Source organism: Magnolia sinica, chromosome 9, assembly GCF_029962835.1.
Source record: "Magnolia sinica isolate HGM2019 chromosome 9, MsV1, whole genome shotgun sequence".
NCBI lineage: Eukaryota > Viridiplantae > Streptophyta > Magnoliopsida > Magnoliales > Magnoliaceae > Magnolia > Magnolia sinica.
This window is the reverse complement of record NC_080581.1, coordinates 30942442-30965618: the sequence shown is the minus strand read 5'-3', so window position 1 is coordinate 30965618 and position 23177 is coordinate 30942442. Positions and strand designations below refer to the sequence as shown.

The window sequence follows — 23177 nt, the reverse complement described above, 5'->3', positions numbered from 1 at the left end:
GTACCCACCAGTGGTGAAATCCCACGGTGTGCATGTGTAAGCGCGTGTGTGCGTGTGTGCGTGTGTAAAATTTTTATTTTTATTTTTTAAAATGTCTTGATCTCCTCACCAACACAAGTGAGAAAACCTAGTCACATTGAGAGGTTCTCCTAAAGGGTGTGAGGTGCGGAAGAATGAGATTCCTGTCGGCAATATCAAGGGATTGGGAATGTCTTCTCAGTCAGGTATGCTTTTAGGTTATTGGATTAAATCTTCATTATTAATGCATAGACGATACATCAATTTCACAATACAGATCTAACATCTCTCTCTCTTGGTTTTTTTTTTTTGGAAATGCATGTATGCGTGGAGGTGGGGCATTTTTACGGCACCTTTTGTTTGTATTTTTTTTTTAAAAACTTTTGGTAATGTGAATTTTCGATGAATGAATGGGGTTTGGGTCTGTTTGGATGATTGAAATTTGTTGTTCATCCCATCAATGTTAATTTGAATGGGGGCTAATAATCACACAGAGAGGATTTGCTTGACCATTGATTTGTTCTGTTGAAACGTGAGCCACTAAGGATTTTTCGGGGCTGAGGGGCATTTTCCGTGCAGGTGTTGGAACCTGAGGTTTGTTGACTTCCCACCAAGTATTTGATGCAAATCCGTAATAGTCTCTTACCATGTTGATTGAGTGGGGATATTGTGGGTTTCTTCTTTGTTGGAAATGGCCTCCTTCCAAATGTTCGATGAAAATCCTCGATGGTCTAATACCGTGTTCATTGAGCATGCAATTTTGTAATTATGTTTCTCTCTAGAAACTTAGTTGTTTATGGAAATTGATTGTTGAAATAATGTGGCTGTTTATGAAAAAAATTATGTAAAATTGTGTTTCTGAGTTTTCTAGCTGAGTTGATCAAGTCCCAAGCATTTGCCCTTTTGGAATTATGCCGAGTCAAGTTGGCATAGGATCAAGCGGAGTCAAATTGGCCGAGTTTCATGTCAAGCCACCTGATTTTTGGAATTATGCATGGATAAAGCATTTGCCCTTTTATCTGAAGAAAGAATTGCTAAAGGCATCCGTAGAATAATGGATGTTACAACCAAATGCACTTTCAAGGTGTTGAAAACAGTCTGGTCTCTTGAGTGGGAAATAAATGATGCGTATAATGCAGAAGGAAGATTGTTGGCCCAGGTACCTGCCAACTATTTCTTCTATGTTCCTAAAAAAAAAAATATAGGAAATCATTCCCATCACTAGAAGAGTTATTGTTGCCTCATTACTTTGATTCTACTACAATACGTACTGTTTATATGATATATTGAGTTGAAATTGGTATTTTTCAACTTACAGGTAACTTTCTTACCGGGAATGGCTAAGTTTTCCTAGTTCAGAAAGATCTAGCAAAGTGTAATCTCTTCTCACTTGCCATTTCCATCACACTGCATCAAAATGGCAAGTGGATTGCAGGCTGTCGGCATCCTTATCTTTATTGTATATTGACTGTATTTCTGACACAAGGGATAAATAAACTAGTGATATGGACGATAAAATGATGATACCGATATATTGGCGATATGCTCGATAATATCGCTGATATGTGGGAAAAATGTATTTTCTGGCAGTTTTGATATCATCACCCTGGAGCTACTGATAATATTGAATAATATCACCAATATTTTGATCAATAGTTGCAACCTGATTTGGCTTTGACTTGTTTGAGATGGACTAAAATTGAGTTGACTGAGCCAATTTGAGTGAAGTTTACTTAGGAACGAGTTGCAAATTGAAATATAGATTCGAAAGCTTGCTGAAATCTGTGATATACTAGAACTTCTTGCAGGGATATTGAGTGGAATGCAACTTCTTTTGATGAAGAAGAATATTATGTAATTAGTATCGGATTCTAGTGTCATAGTCGGATTTTCTCCTCATCTTTGCCATCTTTTTGTATCCACTTTTATGGACCATTGAGTTGCTTCTTGTGTGCCCTTTGAAATGATGAAGCAAGAATGTGCATTATGTTTGTTGCCATAACATATTACGGCACTAGTTGTTTCATTGTTGCCATAACATATTACAGCACTACTTGTTTCATTGTTGCCATAACATATTATATTTCAACCGGGAAATGATACTTGCCAGCCATGATATCTCGGTTTGCAATGTAAGTCATTTTACCTCTTCTCATGATTTTGTGTAATATTTCTTTTTTTCTCCTTTATGTTTTGATTTGTAATTTCTTTTAGCATCTTATTCTCTTCTTCCAGCACCTTATTATCTGTACTTACAAGTTTATTACTAAATTTTATCAAACACTTGAGCCTCACTGGCATTCTTTTTTTTGTTCATCAATTGAAATGAAGGACACAAAAGAGAAGTGTTTCTTGTATGATATTGTTGCAAATGGTCGAACTGGAATAGATGTTGACAAGTAAGGTGTATTTCACTATCAGATTTTGTTTCCTGCCTTATGCCATTTTATAATTGGTTCCTTATCCTGAAACTTATGATTAAGGAAATCATTAATTTACAGGTTTGACTATATTGAACGAGATTGCCGAGCTTGTGGCCTTGGTTGCAATTTTGAATTTCAGAGGTATGTCTTGAGAACTTTCAAATTTCAGATCACCTCTTTGTTTCTATGAATTGGTTATGCAAAATGTATGTCCATTATAATTTTCAATTTCATTTTGTTGCTTGCAGGTTAATGGAATGCATGCAGTTGATAGTTGATGAAATATGCTCTCGTGCCAAGGAGTGTTAGTATTTTATTGATATGTTAAGTTTTGCATGGTTACTTCTTATTTGTGTTTTTTCTTCTGCTTATGTCTGAATAAATTGCCCAGACCTTACAGTCCACAAACTGTTTACCACCCAGGCTGATCCCTATCAAACAGTATATACGCATGCAAAAGTTAAGGTATATAGAATTCCTACATTATTGTTCCCACAGTATTTATTTTCTAATTGAAAATATTCATATTAGTACAACTTTTTCAAACTGTGCTGCTGTAATCTGTTGCTGAATCTATTTAAAGTTTTAAACCTACTAACTGATGATATTCATCTTCAGGCAATGGAGCTCATGTTTGTAGATGCACTTCTAAAAGCAAACTGTCTTTTGAAAAGAAGAGTTTTAGAGATTGAGGTTGAAGGAATTCATACTCCTACCTCTTCAACACAATTAATATGCATGGCCCACCATTAGGCCCAATCATCTTCGTCACAATTCAGTTAGATCTTTGTAAATATATTGTGTAATTACTATATTCCCTAATTTATCTAATGTTCTTCATGAAAATGTGTTGGTTATGATAATTTACATACGCCATTTTCTGTATTGAGAATCTTTTCTTCTTCTTCTTTTCTTTTCTTTTTTTGCCTTTTAATATATTTAAAAAGAGAGAGAGAGAGAGAGAGAGAGAGAGAGAGAGAGAGAGAGATGACAATGATTGCCCTTTGACAAAGAGTGTATTGTCAAAAGCTATGGATGAAGGCTTTTAGTCATTCATCTTGAATGACATACAAACATTCAGCAAGCAATTGGGAGAAGGAATGAATAAGTGTAGAGATCCCATATCATTTTCTATCAAACAAGCATGAATATTAGTTTAGGTTTAATAGCAAGCAATTGGGATCCATTTTAGAAAAATCTCATTAGCCTAATCACATTCTCTAATTCCTCTTAATTCTAATGCTAATTGCGACTTGGGTTTAATACAAATTGCAGGCCCAAATCCCCTCTTTGTATCTTTAAAATCATCAGTTTCGATCTTGGGAAGATCAAGTGATACATGGATTGGAGGAGAAGGAATGCTCCATGCTGTATACTTTAAAAAAGACAATCAAGGAAAGTGGACCTTGTCCTACAAGAACAGATACGTTGAATCAGAGATGTACAAGCTTGAGAAAGAGAGGAAGAGGCCCTCTTTTCTTCCTGAAATTGAGGGGGATTCTCCAGCAATCCTAGTTGCTTATTTACTAAATCAGGTAAGGCAATTATTTCTTCTAAATTAGGCCATAGATCTGTTTGAAATGGTGGAAATAAATCATGTAAGGTTGTTAAAATTCATGTTTGTGATTAATTAAATCAAGTCCCAGTTAATAATATTGTATTCATTATATTTTTCTGGAGGCAAATCATCTTTTCAACCTGAGTGGCTGCTGCAGTTGGATATAGACTCATTGACTTGAAGCTGATTTTTTTCTCTGCTTTTGGTAAAAGATATAGTAGAAGTGGATTTTTTATCTCCTTCTCATGATTCTAGGTATTTTCGTCATCTCTCTATAGCTGAATCGATTTTAGAATTTTCTTCTTTTCATTTTTCCTGCAATTTTATATGATGAACTGTCATTACGTTTCATCTTTTCAATTTTGATCGAATTTCTGCTGTTTATCTACTTGGAATTTCAGAATCAAGAAATATCTTCTCTTCTTGAGGTGAATGTGTATCATGTTTGGAGCTAAAATACAAACCACATGTTTGGAGGCAAGTGGCTATCTATAAAATATAGAGCATGGTTGATGGTATGTTTATCTTTTCGGGATGGTTCGCTTATCCTGTTACTTTAATTCTAATTAGGTGCTTATGGATTGTGTATTTTACAAACCGTTTGTTGTTTTGATCAATCTGCACTTTTTTCTTGTTTTCTATTCTCTTCCTTTGTATATTTTCTCATGCTCGTTTTGGGCTTCTACATTTTGGATTGTGTATTTTTTATATTTTTTCTTGTTTTTTATTCTTTTCCTTTGTATATTTTGTATATTTTACAAACTGTCAGTGGCTGTTATTCCTTTGGTGTATGTCTTTAGGTTCATCAAGTCAGCGAGCTGACTAGTTGACCCGATGAGATTTTGAGTTGAGTCATCAGGTTAAGGAATGCAGGCCTCAGTTTGGTGTAGGTTTTATGCTGCCCTATTTTCAGATATTGAGTCATCAGATTTTTATTTTTTTTCCTTCACCGAAATTTCAAGTTTTATTGATTGAGCTTTTTGTCTTGAGATTGCTTTTGATAGCATTCTCCATGTCTTTATTCTTTGTTTCCTCTGTTATGCAGGGGCTATGTTGGAATTCACAGCTCAGGATTCAGAGATTTCCTTCTAAAGCCGGAGCTTCTTCAAGCCATTGTAGATTCAGGATTTGAGCATCCTTCAAAAGGCAAATTCTTGTCAAGTTCTTCTCATTTTCTGTTTGACTTGATGAAAAACACAAATTTTGTTATAATGAGAAGCTAATTGTGATGAATTAACTGATATTAAAATTTTGATGTGCTAAACAACTTTGAGCAAAAAAAAAAAAAAGGAAAAAAGAAAAAGAAAACTCTATGCACAAAAATTGGTGTGTTTGTAGATGTTATTGCAAATTGTTAACACAATGCATACATTTATATATGCGCTCAATTTGGAAGGCTTCCTTGTTCTATACTTCTATTGCATTTCCTTATGTTAGTAGGAGGAATCCCAAATCGATGGTGTTTTCATTTGAACCAGCACTGTACAGGTGTCCCTTACCTTTCATTGATCCAGACCATGCATCTAGTAAGCATAACCATGGATGCACAGTTCTACACGAATTTCCCTTTGGATAATACTGTCTATTCGATAAATGGTTTGCAAATGGATGGTTAAAGAGAAAATATGTACAATCATCTCCATGTGACGGAAAGAAGTCGACAGATCTCATTGTTCAGATGAGGATATCTACTTTAAATTGTCTGTTTTCCATCCAATGTGGGTGCCACCTGATGAACTGTCTAAATTGTTCGAAAGGGGAAATACCTGTAAAGAATGCTTTGTCCTCGATGCCGTAGCCAAAACACCAGCAATTTGGGCTGAGTATTATATAATAACCATGTTAACATGCACATTTCTCTGAGCAATTTAATCTGACCATTTCTGGTAACGCACCACTTCCACACACCTGAATTTGGAGGAGTCAATTGGTTTGCTAAATCTTTTCTTTTAAAAGGATCTGGAAGGTCAAATTTTCTTACTAAGGGTTCCTTCACTCCAATTTTATTTGGTTCTACATCAGTGCAACATGAGTGCATACCTCAAGCCATCTTGGGTATGGATGTCATCTGTCAAGCAAAGTCTGGAATGGGAAAAACTGTTGTTTTTGTTCTCTCTACCCTGCAGAGAATGAGTGCCCGCATATTGTTGTTGGGACACCTAGGAGGATTCTGGCTCTAGCAAGAGATTAAGGATATCTCATTGAAGAATGTGAGGCATTTTATCCTTGATGAATGTGACAAAATGCTCGAAGCGCTTGTTATGCTTTTAGCTTTTGCACTTGTTTTCGAACTTTGACATGCATTTCTGAATTCCGCATTTCTGCATTATATTTGAACTTAAATGTGTATTACTTAATCCCAGTTGTTTAGTACATAAAGCTGTGATTTGGAGTCCAGTATCAGTTGTTTAGTAATGGGATCTATTTTGGGTAGGATATGGATTGATAAGTTGTGAATTAAACAAGTTTCTGTTAGGAGGCATAATGCTAGTATTTCAAGTTAGATATGGAAGCATAAAAACTGAGTTCTCTCTCAAATAGTTCTTAAAAATCACACCATACGTGCAGTATATGTATGTATCTATAGAGTGTTGCTAATAGCTTTCCAAACTCTAATTCCCAATACAAGCTTCTTATTGAATAAGTGTCGGTAAACAAATCGAGAACTAACTACTCGCTTGGATAAAAATAAGAAACTTTCTTTGCCCATATGCATGAAAGAGTCTATAAATGGGGAAAAATTCATGGTCAAGGTTAGACCACCATACGTTCAATTTTCTGTTGAAGGCTTGCATGAGAACTGAAGGCTGACAGGAAGGCCACAAAGTCTTTGAAGTTCAAGCCATCAACCATTCTAAGCAGCCTCTGCAAAGAAATATACTGGCCATTAAGTAAGAGTACATATGAGATGAAGCCAGCAACTAGAAAAGAGCACAATGAACATATGGAATCTGTCCTTCAGAGAAGTGAAGAATCAGCTGTTGAAGATGTGTGTGCGTGTGTAGCTAAAGTTTAGAGGAAACATAATGTTAATGGAGTAATTTCTTGTCCAAATTAATGGTATATGTGGGATCCACTTTTTAATGATCCCAATTGTTCATAAGGTTCACCATATTTTATGTATGATCCCAGAAATCACCCATCAGATGATCCAAATCCAATTTGGCCCCTGTTAGCTGTGGACAACTGGTTGTAATTGCACATTTCATCAAATGGCTAAGATTATCTGGCATGGACATACTAGGCATGGTCTATCCCATTTCTATCAGAGGCTTAGGTTGCAGAAAGATGGGCTACTATACCAATTTTTGGTTAAAGAAAATAAATATTGTTTCCTTTCATTGAGCGTCACGTACATTCAAGACAAGAACATGATTGACTGTATGTATGCCTACACCACAACAAAGTTAGCCTTTCCTGGTGGTCAAAACCGCTGGTAAAGATCCAAAAAGACCGCCGGTAAAGGTTTTATCAGCGGTCAGGCAAGTGCCAGTAAAGGCTCTGTTGGTAAAGGTTTTATTGGCGGTTTTGCATGACGCCCCTAAATTGTTAGTTTTTTACTACACTAGCGGAAAACGGGAAAAAGCTACGGATAAAATCCGTAGCTATAGGATTTAGCTACGATTATAGTCTGAAGTACATCTGTTGCCATTAGTACCATAGCTATAGCTTTTAAAGATATAGATACGAATTTGATCCGTAGCCATAGAACATTTGGTTACCTATAATCTGCAGCCTTTTGGATATTGTTGCACCTGATAATCTATAGCTTTTACAACAAGGTTTTCTTGTAGTTATTTTTTAAGAGTAAGCATGGTGAAATAAATGACCACCTGCTTTGCATATAAACTCCATAATGCACGAAATTCAAACTCAACTGTACCATAATCAACATTTACAAAGTGTTACAATGACAGAAAAGTAGGAAAAAGATAGCCCTCGATCTCCAAAAGATTTTTGGCCTATGGCGCATCAAAAAGGTGGCCCATCTAATAAATAGTCTGGACTGCCAAGCACATTAACCAACCTTGTCTGATGACTGTAAAGATGGATCACTTAAATTGAGGACAATAATTAAAAAAAAAAAACTGTTACCCATCAAACCACTACCATCTTAAAGAAAGAAAAAAAAAAACACACCATATATATCCAAAATACAAAGGCCCATCACCTCATTGCAGCTACATCCAGGAAACATAAACCGTTAAACTAAATGAAGTTGCCATTCTAGACATTGAATCACATATAATATCAATAGAAAAAATGCCAAAAGAAGAAGAAGAAGAAGAGAATTGAGTGAAAGATATTGATGGTTGGGATTTTTTAATAAAGAAAGAAAGAAAAAAAAAATGATGAAGGGCGAAGAGCCCAGCCCTTGATGATATCAATGCTCATCTTAATGGGGTCTATAGCTTTCAATTCCACTTGAAATCCATTTAGCTCTCTTTAACCTGTCCTTGAAGTTTGCATATAGCATCTTACTCCTCACTTGTGATGAATCTAGGGACCTGACATGCCAAACTAGAAAAAAAAAAAAAAAAAAAAAAAAAATCAATGTCTTTAAAACACAGGCAGGACCGGATGGTCCAACCGCACTACACCAATATAGCAGTTTTGGAACGACCATGGTTTTGGTTTTGGAACGGCTTAAGCCGTTTCAGATTTGGAACCGTACTAGAACAAAAGAAATAAAATAAAACCTAATTCCTAACTGTACCTGAACCAAACTCTCTCACCCGCTCCCTCACCCCATCGACACTAAGAAGTGAAGCATCTCTCTATCTCTATCTCTATCTCTATAGCAGATCTAGAAAGGTAAATTTTGTTTTCTCTTTCATTATTCTATCTTTTCCGGCCCTAATTTCTTCAATCTCTGTTTGCAATGATTTGAGGAGAGGATTTCATTCTAATTTGGGAAATCTAACATGGATTTTGTTTATTTTCTGATGACTTTGTTTCTTGCTTGGGATTTTTGAGTGTTTTTATTGGAGGTTCTTTTCAAATCAGTAGATTTGGATGTGCTACTGTCTATATTTTTTGCGTAGGTTCTTTTCAAATCTCCATGGGCTTGACTTAAGCCCGTTTGTGTAGACCAGGTTGTTGAATTTCTATGTGAAATACAAAGAGATTGCATGTGCACGTGGGGTGTTTGATGAAATTCCTGGGAGGATATTTATTGTAAATTCATATATTTTACCTTATTGTAAATATTTATTTTAGAGTGGATAACTACTGCAGATTTGACTATGGGGCCCACCTGAGTGTATATGCAATCCAAGCCATCCAGACAATTCACCTAGCCTGGATGAAGGGTCAGGCTAAAAATCAGGTTGTTTTGAAACTCATGTGGGCCCTGGTGCAAATTAAGGGAGGGTGTTCCTACCCAATTTCATTCCTTATGCTGTTGTCCCACCATAGTGTTCAGCTCACACATCTGATGCATGGATTAGGATGTTACATCACACAGGCCCCACATTTGCCTGGTACCACCATAAGCTGGAGCACACTTCATAATACAAAGCTAATGTGATACTTCATGGTTACAGCTACTTCCTAACCAAATCAAGGTCATTAGGATAAAACAAACTCCATATTTTGAGTAGGAAAAAAAGATAAGATCAGCAAAAAAAATAGGCAATTACTCCAATTTTAATCAGCAAAAAAAGCTAATGGATCTGGCTTGGCCCAGTTCAAATCTTGGGTCTACCTCATTTTTGGAGTCATATTCTAACATGATATGTTGAAACAGATGGATGGAGTGGACGTCGCATGGTCATCATGGATAGGCTTGATTTTCTTAGGTGGCTTAGAGTTGGCCATTGTTTTCTACAATGTGCAGGGGGATGGGCTCATCTGTTTTACATTTTTCAACTAAGATACATCATTTGTTCTCCTTCTTACAGTTAGGATACAAAGATATACTCCAAATAGTTAACATATTTGCATTGTATCTCATCCTACACTTCAATTTCAAGTGTAAAAGTGAAACTCATGGCATATCAATGTTGCAAGTGGTACAATAGACCAGCCAGTGCCGTATGTGAGGTTCCAAAGGTAGCTACAGGGGCTGTTTAATGACTGATGTTATGCATTTCAGTTGTTGGCAGTTGCTTTGCAGCTGGCAACCAATCATGTCCAGGAAGCACTTAAATTTTTAATTGATTGTTCTGTTTGTTTCTCCAACTTGTACCATGATTTTTCCTTGATGCATTCAACAAAAACAAATGATTGTATGAAGTAGCAGAGCATACCTTAAACCTATGAATTAGATAATGAAGCTTGATGGTGCTGAACAATTGCTTAAAATGATTTCAATAGTCTAAATCTTCACTTTACATCACTTTTAGCTTGATTAACATTTGAGATTAGTTGTGTTTGATTCTCTCTACTCAACTCGTAATATGCATGAATATGTACAATATTTGGTTGGAAAGAGGGACCAAGAGCTTTGAAATGCATATTTGATTTTGTTCTAACTCTACCGAAGGAACTTATCAATTATGTGACTTTTTTTTTAATCTCCTTCAATTAATTAAAAAATTCAATGTAATTACATAATTCTAAGAATTCTTAACTAAAAATGAATTATTTTGGAATTGAAAGGGAAAACACATAAAGGATATCTTAGAAGACACTCTTGCAATGTAAAAGGTCAGAATAGGAAAAGGCAGAAATGAAAGACTAAAAGGTGTGGCCATGTAGGCCACTCATATATAATTTCAAAAATTTTCTCTGTTTAAACAAATTACAGCTGAAATATGATGAAGTTATTGGAGTGTTGGAAGGAAGAAATATATGGTGTTAGAAAGGCGGGGCAATTTTGAAATTTTGAAAAGGAGCAGCAAGAGGTAAGGCTGTCAATGGGTTGGATCTGGTGTTGGTTTCAGCCCATCTTTTGAGCTGGTAGTGTTAGGACTCTCAAGCAGGCCAGGCCCTATTCAAAATTTTCATTTTGATAACCCAGCTCTAGCCTGTTGAAAGCTTTGGTGAGAACTAGGGGTGCAACTCCGGCAGTTTGGGGTTGAGGGTCGGCCTGAACCAAACTCGAATTTCAACATGAGGTGCACAATCCAAAAAAGAAAAAAAAAAAAAAAAAAAACAACAACTATTAAAGGCTTACGACTAGCAAATTATCTTTACGGCACTTTTGCCATGGTAAACTGATTGATCCACTGGGAATTTTAAAGCACTTTTGCCAAGAGAAAAAACAAAACACATGTTCCAAGAATTCATCATAAATAAAGGACTTTTTAAAAGATTTAAAAATCAGAATTTCATCATCTACAGGGTGGAGAAGTACCTTTATTTTATTAAAGGCTTACAACTAGCAAATTATCTTTGTCGGCTGTCATGGTAAACTGATTGATCCACCCTCAACAGTGACTATTACTCCATCACACCATTGAGCAATTCTTGTAACCCTGGTTATCAGGATTTGCTTGTAAAATGGATGTCAATATACAGACCCAAGAAATCTTTTTGCCAAATAAACACAGCAATTATATATCTGAAATTCCATACATATTTATGGTGTTGATGTATTGATACAATGATCTGTGGAAAAACCTTTAATTTTATCATTAAGTACTATTCCATTTGCTTCCACATTGTATTTACTCATTGTTTATGCTTGTAGAATGACATGATCAAGCCGGTTGAACGTTCTGAAATCATCGTCAAAGCAAGAACCGTGAAGTCAATTTGTTCGGTAAGATTTTATTCTTTTTCACTTCTGTTAAGAGCACTACACGCATGCCCGCCCGCCTGCCCCCCTGCTATCTCGATATTCATCTGCTGCTGTTTGTCACTAAGCTATCTCGATGTTCATCTGCTGCTGTAACGTAAAAGTATTATTATTATCACTTTAGTCGTCAAAGTATATAGTTCTTGTATGTTATGTTAGTGCACCTATGTGTGTTAGGGACCTTTGTCAGCATGAAACCTCTTACAAGTTCAGATAAATGGATAAAAGCACATTTATTTTGTAATTTATTACAATAGAGGCTGTTTTTACAAGTGAAATTAGACCACTGGCTGAGTGTTACGTACAATCTCTTTCCTATATTTTTGAAATATCAACACCAGATGGAAAAAACATATTACTGCAGCCATTAAGACATTATGTATACTGATATTTCAAAAAAAAAAAAAAAAAAGAAAGAAAGAAAGAAAGAAGAAAAAGACATTCTGTACTGGCAATTTTTTGGGTATCATTTTCCCCCTTCTTTATGGAAGAAACAAATAGACAATACATGTGGATAAAAATAGTCATTGTTGTATTCAACTATTGCCCCACCCACCCGTCGACACCCAAAAGAGAGGATCTTCATGTTTTTTTTTTGTTTTTTTTTTTTGTTTTTTGTTTTTTTTTTTTTTTTGTTGACCATGTGGCATGTCTTCCTGATTTTTGCTCTCTCTCTCTCTCTCTCTCTCTCTCTCTCTCTCTCTCTCTCTCTCTCTCTCTCTCTCTCTCTCTCTCTCTTTTCAAGGACCAAGTGGCTGTCATTCATGAAACTTTGGAAGCAAAAGAAAGTGCTTTTGAGAAATTGCTCTAGGGAGAATGTGACAAGGCAAAGCTGTCCAACAATGATTCTAGAAGCAAAGAGGAGAAGAAACTTAGGTATTGAATTTAATTGACGTCTCTGTAATGAATTGTTTATCTTGTTGATGGAAGGTGATAGAGGAAAACCAAATTTTACCTCCTCCCCAAATGTGTGTGTGTGTACACATGCACATGCTGATGCATGTATGTGCACACACACACCCACACACACACACACACACATATGCATAAGTTAGACTCCTTTGCTATAATATCTAGGTTTTACACTCTTTAGAGTCCATGACTACTGAATATTTTTTTGTCTAGGTTGCTCAACTGATCAGCCAAAAGAAAAAAAAAGCACGCCCACGCGCACAAAAAAAAAAGGCTTTTTCTAATAGTAACCGTTTTAGGATTTGATATTCATAATACAGCCCCATCTTGGTTTTCATTGTGCTTCAATTTTGTTCTTTTTTCTTTTGGCCCAACATCTGGTGTGATGATAATTTCTGCTTTGATATTGATTCTATTGACACCCAACACAGCCATGTTGAAGTCTTTTAACTTCCGAGGAACACATTGATTTGGCATTTTAATGATTGAAAAAACAGCCCCCAATTATTAATATTAATCGTTCATTCTTTATTCATGTCTATTTGTTTGTGCACAAAAATCTAGGAGATTTAAGTTTTGACTGTTTGAATTTTCATGATTAGTGATGCTGATTTTAGTTATTTAGTGGGCAGAGGGAGTCCTCTTCATTCAGATTAAATACCTACTATTAAAAACTTCCTATGCCCTTTAAAATTTCAGATCGAGTTAAAATTTATGTCCTCTTCATTCAGATTTGTGTGAACTTATAAACAGATTAGAATGTCGTCACAGTAGGCACTAGGAAAGTTTCAATGGTGGGCATCATTATCACCATCATTTCCTTGGGCGTGGTCTACTCGAGCCTTGAATTTATTTCATTTTTTTGCTCAGTCTAAAATAATATGAAAAAAAATGAATGAAGGACATGGATAAAACCCATATATCATGATGGGCCCATGAAAGCCCTGCCTAGATCGATTTCCATCCAAAGGGCACATGCAATCTGCCATGGTGCAAATTATTTTTATGGTGTGAACTACCCAAAGATTGGATCCACCATATTTTTTGGTCATCTGATCATCCATTGGATGCCATGCAAAGCTCTAGTGGGCCACAACACAGGGAACAAGGTGAGATGCAGTACAACCTGATTTTTGTCTTGCCCCAAAAATCTCCCTCCCTTATGACCCACATGAGCTGATTTTTGGGCCCTAGGATAATGTGGGGTGGCACATTTTATGGATAAGTCCACATGTTACCAGTGCCTTAAATACTAAAGTCAGGTCATGTGCCAAACAAGCCATGGGTGGCCATGGCCACATATGGGCTAGGCCTTGTCTGATGCTAAGGCCCAAACCCTGAGGTCATACTCAAACAAGGCCTGACCTAATACATCCCCTAATCAGATTGGACTTGAATGTTTGTTAAATAGAACACATACATACCAAGTGGGACCAGGCTAAAATAACCTAAGACCAGGCCTGACCCGAGATCTGATTGGGCCATACATGACAGGTTCAAGCATGGTCTGAAGCAGGGCCACCCCTTGGACAGGCCTAGCCATGCAAGATCCAAACCATCTAGAATCACAAGCCACTTGATGTAGCATGGCTTGAAATTGATCTTAAAATCTAATTTATGGCCACCAATTTAGGCCCTTTTAGAAACTTGAAGATAATTTCATCTTATTTTAGTTATGGGTTATCAAAGATTTTAATCATTTCAATCTCTAATACATGATTACTGTTTAAAAAATTGACCTGAGCTCATTTCGAGTGGCAACCAAACAGGGCCTAAGGATTTTGTATTCAAAGTTGTGTTTGCATTGGATTGGCAACCTTCCCCTAACAGTGCATTAGTCATGGATTGCCAACTTGTCAAAGTCGGATGTGACCCATCCAAGCTGACTCGTACTCAGTCAAGAAGCCATGTTATTAGTTCAACAAAACTCTTTTGATCTCTAGTTTCTATTATGAATGTCTCAGGTAATGCGCCAGCTCCAGTTTTTCCTATTTTTTCTTCTGCTCTTAGTGCCTGTTTGAATTGTAAGTTGCTTAAGATAAGCTACTTATTCCACTGGTAGCTTATATTAGTTTCTACTTATTAAGAAGATAAGCATATTTACCTGCGTCTCCTCTCTTTTGTCTCTCCTAATGTCTCTCTCCAGCAACTTATGAAAAGTAGAAAAGCAAAAAAAACTAACTGAAGTGATTAAGTACTTTTAAGTAAAAAAGTTTTAACTAATCATAAACCAAACTTATTTATCTGACATAAGTCACTTATCTACTGTTGTAGGTAGAAAAAGTAACTTATTTGGTGGTATCCAAACGGATTAAATGCAAATACTTGCTTTTTGTCGTGGAGTGGGTGAACTTCTCCTTCTTGAATTCGTTACTATGGATATTGCTCAAACAATTTATAAGACCTGGGACTCTCAGCCATTAGAGGAATCAATTGCCATCCACATGTGCTTCTCTTGCACGTGCATCACAATTTAATAGGCTTCATTCATAGTTTATGGTTGGATCTCCATCATCCTGTTTTGAATGCTTCTTCTGAGCACTCTATAGTATTGAGTTACCTGCTACATTTCTGATTCCGCTAGATCACACCTCGACGTTAAATTATAATTCTTGTAGTTGTATCCTCAGTTAGACCAAAAACTTACTAATTAGGTTCTTGGCCATATGATTGAGGTGTCCATATTAGCTGTATGAGATGTAGGCCATGTATGCGGTAGAGAAGCTTTCATGGCGATTAAATACTGTTATGCTAGTGTATTGTTGTGTTACTAGAAGTAGAAGGAAAAGGGTGTGTTTAAATAGTGATTTTTAGTGTTTATATCAAATGATATTTACTTCGGCTTTTCTTTTTTGATATGTTTTTATTCGATTGGAAGGAACTTGTATTGGTGGTTAACTTCAATGATGAGGATTGAATTTCTTGATCTGGGTTGCTTTAGTTTCTGATTTTGATTGTGTTGAGAGAAGATAGGAATAAGGACGGATTTTATTTTAATTGAATTCTTATACGCGACCACCATGTGTATATGCCAACATGGCCTGCATGTTCAAGGTGCGAGCCCTTGTTTACACAAACAATCAGGCACATCCCTATTTTTTATTTTATTTTAGAATGATGATCTGAATTCCAACTGATTTAGAATCAATGTCTCCCTATATGATATTTTTTTGGCAACTGGATGTAGATGCAACTTTTTTAGCATGCTTTCCATGTTTATGACAAGTTCATTCATCATAAATTAGGTGGGCCAACACCGTCTGAATGTGAAAAACTACAAGCAGAAATGCAAGATTTGCAGTTAAAGTATGATGAGCTTTCAGCAACTCACCTAGACACTTGCAGGGAGGTAAACCATATTAACCATACAGACTGATAGAATTAAGGACTACATTGTGGAATTCTGTGTTTATTTTCTATTGAGAATAAAACTGAATATATACAGGTGGAGAATTATCTTTAGATATAACACGAAATCACAATTTAGCTATTTCTACCATATTACCTTTGCAGTACAACTTTGCCGGCCGCCTCCTTGGTCCTAGAGGGAACTCTCTCAAGTGAGTGGAGGCAAATACTGAATGCCGTGTCTTGATCATTCAAGCATAGGAGTGAACCTAGACCCATTACGCAAGTGGTCAAAGGTAAGAATTGCCTGAAATTTCATTTACATTTTCATTTGTTACTGCACATTGAATATAGATAGACAGTCAACATCTTCTTCCAGCAGATGATTTATTTCACTTATGTTTGACCCACCTGATCAATGACTCAGATCTCACTAATCATTGTTGTGTGTGCCTACATTTATAGGAGGTGAACGACTAAACAAAGAGATAAATGCATAGTGGTTAACTAAGCCCAAACGTTTGTATAACTTGAGCCACATCCAAGCCATCCAATGTGCCAATGTGACACATGTATTGCAGATCCAAGCCATCCATTTGGTGGATCCTAAGCCTTAGAAAAAATGCTAGACCATCGACCAAACAGACTGATTATATAAAGAAGAGAATGACTTAGTAAATATGGCTAATATCTTTTCACATACCATGTATCGGTAGGATTTAACTGATCAGAGAATGACTTAGTAAATATGGCTACCACCATACCATTTGAAATTATTTGTCACTTTGAACATATTGTGTGGATTTATGGCACTGTATCTTTGATGCTACAGTGCTATGGTTGAGCTCAACTAGCATCAGATTACTACATTATCATTGGTCATCTCTTTGATGCTACAGTCCTACAACATTTTTTCCTGTGTTTCAATTTTCATTTGCTTCAATGTTTCTAGTACTTTCTACATTATTGCTCCTCAAAATTTTTACTTTTTTTTTTTTTTGAAATACAACCAGGAGCAATTTCTGGCCCCTAAGCAGAATCATCTCCCCAAAGTTAGAGCCAAACTTAATGGAAGAGGAAGAAGAGGATGAAGCGTTAAATATCTGCCCCTCTTAGATCTCATGATTCTTTGCAGCGTCAGGTCATAAGATTGCTTCTTTTCTCCTACTCTTTTGCTACTTCAAGTGACTAAGTTTTCTGAGATCTATCATTAATCTGATGGGCATAACTGTGCCCTGTTTTAGGGATATAGACTGCTCCACAAGCACCTCTAATCCCAATTATTTGGGTTACTTTAGCATGGGAAAGTAAACAACAATTGATAGTTGTACTTCTATTGGAGTTTGATGAGCATTTCTGTCGTGCATGTGAAACATGGTTACAATGATTTGGACCTCTGATTCAATTATCAAGCAGATGGATGATCAGCTATAGCCTAAAAGCTATGGTGGTAGAATTATCTTAGTTATTATATTGGTGTGTCGCAAATGGATGATTGAGTAATGATTGATTTGGTGGACAAAAATACCCCCATTAGATGCTTAGGATCACTTGATCTTCTTTTGTATAGGGGCACATTGGCAAGGGTGTTCATGGAATCTATAATTGTCTTATGATAGAAATGGATTAGGTGCATCACATGGTGGTAAAAAAAAGATTTTTTTTTTTTTTTCAGTTGTAGGGGCCTTTTGGCAAAATTCCGTTTTTCTTTTGTTTTCTGGTGTTTTTGGACAGTGTTTTCTTTTGTATGGTGAAAATGGGCTTATTGCACATTTCCTGTTACTAGTAGGGTTGTTTGGCAAAAATCCAATTTTTTTTTTTTCTTACTAGTCTTCTACATTTGTAGGACTGCATTTTCATGGTGGATCTCTACATTTTTTTTTCAAATGCATTTGATTTTCTTCACTTGACTTTGTTGTATAGTTTCAAACGACTGTTCTGTGAAGATATATGATGTTGTCAACTACGATATGATGTTCATGATGCGTTTACCACTTGTTCCTGGCACACTTGAATGGGTTTACCAGCCTAGAGATGTCAAAGCTAAGCTTGCCATTAGTGACCGGAACTCGGCCTATGTTCACATATAAGATGCACGTGCTGGTTCGAATGAACTTATTATTTCAAAAGAGGTATCTCAGTTGATTTTTTTATTATGTTCTTAAAAATGTTTAGAGCCATGCTAAGGATATTGGTACAAAGAGGATTGAGAATCCTCTTTTGAGGCACATCCATCAAGTAGGATGAATCCATTCATACTGTATATTTGAGTCCATACTCATCTTTTGATTTTCAGGTTGCAAATGGATTATTGCCACTACAAAATATTTATCCAAGCAGAATATTCCAAAATCACTAGGGAATTGATTTGGGTTTGTTTTGGTTTTTTGGGTTTTTAATTCCCAATTGCATAATCTAATGCAATCATTCCATTTAGGTTTTTTTTTTTTTTCACGATGAATGGTTGCTTTTATTTGACTGGATGTTGAAAAGGGAACTGATGATCTACAACTGGCTGGATGTTGAAAAGGCCAATGTCCACATTTCTACTGTTTTCCATGCTGACCCATGTCCAAAGGGTTTTTAACGTCCACATTAAGGATGGATTTACCATAGTTTATAGGAATGCAATTACAGTGTTTGAGGATGCTTCCTTGTTTCCAATGCTTATCATGTTCATTGTTTTTCATGGATAAACAGAACATTCATAATTCAATTCATTAGCTGAGTTGGAAATCTGTCTTCTGGTTTCAGGCCCAACTTAGCTGAGTTTCATAGAACTCTATGACTCAGCCCAGCGTTTGAGAAATTGGTTAACAGCACCAATCTGATTGTAAAGAGATGAAAGGAAACCATGAAAAAAATTGAGGAAAATAGTGAAAAAAGATGCTGGGGACATGTAGCTTCAATCTAATGATTAAATATGTGTTAGGTGGGTATATGCAAACGTGATTATCATTATGCCTTTCCTTTATTATTTTTGCAGGTTAGGCAGGATTTCTTGGCAATCACATGCTTTGCTGCTGTTTGTTTCCTTGCTCTGCTGCTTTCAGCTTTCAGGCTTTGCTGTTTGGTTTTTCAGCAATTGTGCTCTCAGGTTTGGCTAAATTTTCAATTCAAGCTAAAATTAGCTGCCTTTGTTGAATCTCTGATCACTTCCTTGTCAAAGGTTTCTCAATCCTTGGAGTGGAGAACTACAACAGGCACTCACATTCTTTTAACTTCCAGGTCCATCTATAAAATGAGATTCATAGTTGATTGATCCATTGTATGGAAATCGATTAGGTGGCGGCCTTTGATTCAAGTACTTTAGACTCTGTTGCATCTGCTATTGTAACCATTGGTGGTACCTTAACTAGAATTCTTTTCTTGCTTTACTCCTATTTTCAGGAAATGGTGAAAGGGTGGGAAGCTAATCTTCTCATTTGATGCAACAAAGAAAGCTAGCTTTGGTGTACTCCCACGATGTGCAAAAGATGAGCTTCAAATCAGATGGTTTGACCTCCCAAATTGCTTTATCTTCCATAATGGTGAGTTTTTTTTTTTTTTTTCCCTTTAATAGACCAACAACAATGTCTCGGGAAACATTTCAAGCTTACTATGCCTGATGTGTATTTTGCATCATAATCCTATATGTCATATCAAGCAGGGTTAATTGGCTTGGGCATTGAGGGGTCCCAGATGTGTGTTTGTGTTTCTAGTCCTTTGGAGCATGCTCCCATTCTTCAACCTTGATCATTAGTGGGGAGACTTTTCTTTTTCAATCAGTTACCTTTGGCCTCTTTTTGTATCTTGCCAGAGCCGAGATCTATTTGTTGTTTGTCTATGATTTGAATTTAACACTTTAACTGATTTACTCTATTGGCTGGCTTGCATTACCTTGACACATGTTTTTATTGGATATGCTTAAGTCTTGATGCACATAGATTGATGGTTTTGCATGTCTTATTCCTCTCCTTTCATTTTCATGAAACAATGCTTAGTATTTTTATTTATTTATATTCTTAGGTTGGAAACGCCTTGTTCCTGTGGGTCTAGGAGATGATGATCAATGCATTGAGGGAGCCTTACATGCCATCTCCGCAAAGCTATTATTTAAAGTGCTAGCCTTTACTATAGTTTATTTTGTAAATTTGATTTTGCAATGAAACATCTTCAAGCACATTATTTTCTTATGTTTTTCTATGGATTAATCTCTATTTTGATGGAATGCAATAAATTTCTATTGATTTATTTCCCTTGACCCTAAATTTTGTGTGTTCGTCGGGGTTTAAAATTGTCCCTAAAATTCCGTCCTAAAACGTAACCATTGGCAACATTAAGAACGGTTTAAAACCGTTCCTAAAATTTAGTTCCTAAACTGTAGTTGCTAAAATGTGACCGTTGACACTAGAACGCTTTAAAACCGTTCCTAAAATTCCGTTTCTAAAATTTGAAACGGTACCCTTACGGTTCTGAACCACTTTTTTGCGACGCCTCATTTAGGAACGGTTTAAACCGTTCCTGAAGCATTTAGGAACGGTTTAAAACCGTTCCTAAATGACAATTTTGGTGTAGAGCCGATTCCAGTAGGTCCACTCATTACACTACAAAGTCACTTGAGTTGGTGATTTTTTATTTTTTATTTTTTTTCCTTCTTTGTTGTAGAAGATTCCTTGCAATATTTTTATTTAGTTTGGACTGAAATGGACCAGACCGTTTCGACCGCTCTTGCACTGCCCATTTAACCAAAACCATTAAAAAATAAAAATAAAAATAAAACCTTCAAATCATCAAATACATGCCAGACATATTGGTCAACTGAGATTGGTCTATTGAATTACTAAATATCCATATAATTTTTTTTTTTTTAAATGAATTTTATCAGAAGTCTGCTCCATACATCAATGGTGGTCAAGTCGGAGCTTTTCCCTTTAAAACTAGGTCATCTTCCAAGATCCAGATTGCCTATATGACAAGTGTCAATTTGTATAGTGGATAGATATTCATTTGTTTATACAATGGTCTATCACGGATGTCAAACAACCTCTTATTTTTAGGCTAGAAGATCAAAAGTGTGGCCCATTAAGACTCAATGGAAAGTTTAGATCTCCATACAAGTTACATGTTAATTAAAGTGGACAAGTGAAATGTACATATGTGCTCCAAGCTTCCAATCGCCTAAAGTAATTTTATTAATCAAGTTCTTTTGGTGCCCATATATAAGAATCATAACATCCGAATGATGGTAACTTCGGAAAATTAATATGAAGGTGAAATGATGAAATATGGTTGTGACATTCTTATCAATGAGTGTCAAATGTCCCATTCAAAATCATATATGGTGTTTATGGAAAATTACTTCTCTTTAGTAACATCTTATGTTGGTTGCCCACAAGTGTTTATGTTGTTTTAACTATATTTGTTGTAGATCTGATTAAGAGTATGGATGCAGGAACGCTAAGGAGGTAAAGTAGTGGTGTGGATAAAACATCAAGGTATAGAACAATTGAGGTTTATGTTTGGGGTTTGCAAGACCAAGTCTTAAGTTACCTATAGCTTCCTGCCTTTGATTCATTTCTTTTCCGCATTGTTGCAGGAGATCTGAATATCCTAATCATGCTCTAAAGCTTTGTAGAAATGCTTCTGCTGCAGTTGACATCAGTAGTCTAGCTTCACAATGCTCTCTTGTCGATCCAGGTAAGTTGTAACAACTAACAATCATACTGCATAATTGGTACATCGGGGCTAAATAGTCCCTTCCACTGATTGTGCCTATTGGCTGTGTTTGGCAAGCACCGAGGTATCAAATCCACCATTTGACCAGTAGACATTTTAACCTGCATTTTGTAGACATTGTAAGACAATACACCTGAGCGCTTTGGCAAGCACCTTGTATCAAATCCAACATATACTGTCAATTGGTATTTTGTTGGCTGATTAGTTTAATCCATCATTGTTAGTAGCACTAGAATCAGTGATGTAAGTACCTTTTCTTCTGGTAGGTCATGCCAATCAGCACCTAGGCGCTTTGGAATTCTTTGGCATCGGATGTAGTTCAACTCATTCTTTTCTTTTGATATGTGATCACTCAAGACCAACATGTTCCCTCAGATTTGCTTTTGGAACCATGACACAGGATCATTTCCATACCGCAAACAAAAAAACAAGGAGCAATTGTAAGAGCAATGAAAATTGACCATCGGTAAAATGAAGGTCAAAAGGATATCTCAAAGTGTATTCCATCACTAGAAGTTTTAACTAAATTTGTTTTGTGCAGACAACCGAGGACAAGGTTTCATTAGAAAACTCACATCCATCTCTATTTTAGATGCTCCATTTCCAACAGGTGGGAGATCTCCAATTGTATCTCTCACCGTTATTACACTGAAGGGTGCCCCTCCACCTGTACTCTTAACGGCAGCATACTATACATCCCTTGGTAATGTGATTTTCAGTGTTGGGCTTGCAAAGACGTGCATTGGCTCTGGCCACTCTAGGAGTGTCTCTTCTAGAGAAGTTGCCCATATGAATGCTCGTTTCCTAGACTGAGAAACACCAAAGGCTCCAGCCTCTAGAACACCAAATCTCACCTAAAAAGGCTCACACAGAAATTATATAGCTGCTTTACAAGAAAAGATAAAAAAAAAATAAAAAAGAAGAAGAAGAAGAAGATCCCAAGTACATGCAAAGGGACAATACCTGATAACCTATTTTAAGAAGTGAAGCAAGCATTAATCGGAATGTTTGCCCTTCGTTAAAAGAAACAAAATTCCTCACGTTTTCTAAAAGAAACAAAATGGCCAGCAGTTGGATGGGTGTCTATAAACTGAACATCGTAGAAATTGACAACTCTAACCGTTTGATTGTTATGAGTTTTCCCCTGTTGATATAACCATTGCTTATTCTTTCAGGCTCCCAATTAGAATGGTTACCATAGTTAGATGGCCATGCTTTTTGGGGTATGACCCATTGATGTGGTAGCCCAGGAAATCGAGGGTCCAGATTAAGGTATCCTGTATTGGTATCGGTTGGCATAACGGTGCCCTCCAAAATCAATATGGATACGAGGGCGTAACGGCCCGTAACGGCGCAATTTTTTTTTGTCAAAAAAATATGAAAAAATATAGATTAAATCCGGAATATTTTAAGCATTCCAAATATGCATTCATTTATAAATTGGAACATGTTTATG

At 36.3% G+C, this 23177-nt stretch overlaps 3 long non-coding RNA genes and 1 pseudogene across 5 annotated transcripts; 2 read left to right on the top strand and 2 right to left on the bottom strand.

Moving 5' to 3' along the window:
* The first annotated feature begins 326 nt into the window (after window positions 1–326).
* On the top strand, window positions 327–3142 carry LOC131256211 (uncharacterized). 2 transcript variants are annotated; one of them, XR_009176661.1, is made up of 6 exons: window positions 327–612; window positions 2350–2417; window positions 2520–2582; window positions 2690–2745; window positions 2833–2906; window positions 3060–3142. It is a non-coding gene; the product is annotated as an uncharacterized LOC131256211 (long non-coding RNA). The 2 variants fall into 2 exon arrangements; XR_009176662.1 differs by lacking the exon at window positions 327–612 and adding an exon at window positions 2111–2150 and having other exon boundaries at window positions 3060–3139.
* Window positions 3143–4970: 1828 nt separating this feature from the next.
* The window catches only part of LOC131254807 (uncharacterized), a 38032-nt pseudogene continuing 19825 nt past the window's right edge, over window positions 4971–23177 (bottom strand).
* On the bottom strand, window positions 7857–22128 carry LOC131254808 (uncharacterized). Of its 2 annotated transcripts, none has more exons than XR_009175892.1 (3): window positions 21973–22128; window positions 21536–21874; window positions 7857–8507 (listed from the first exon to the last, which is right to left on the bottom strand). It is a non-coding gene; the product is annotated as an uncharacterized LOC131254808 (long non-coding RNA). The 2 variants fall into 2 exon arrangements; XR_009175893.1 differs by having other exon boundaries at window positions 21536–21822.
* Window positions 15821–19630, top strand: LOC131254809 (uncharacterized). The gene is made up of 3 exons (XR_009175894.1): window positions 15821–16004; window positions 16169–16299; window positions 19394–19630. It is a non-coding gene; the product is annotated as an uncharacterized LOC131254809 (long non-coding RNA).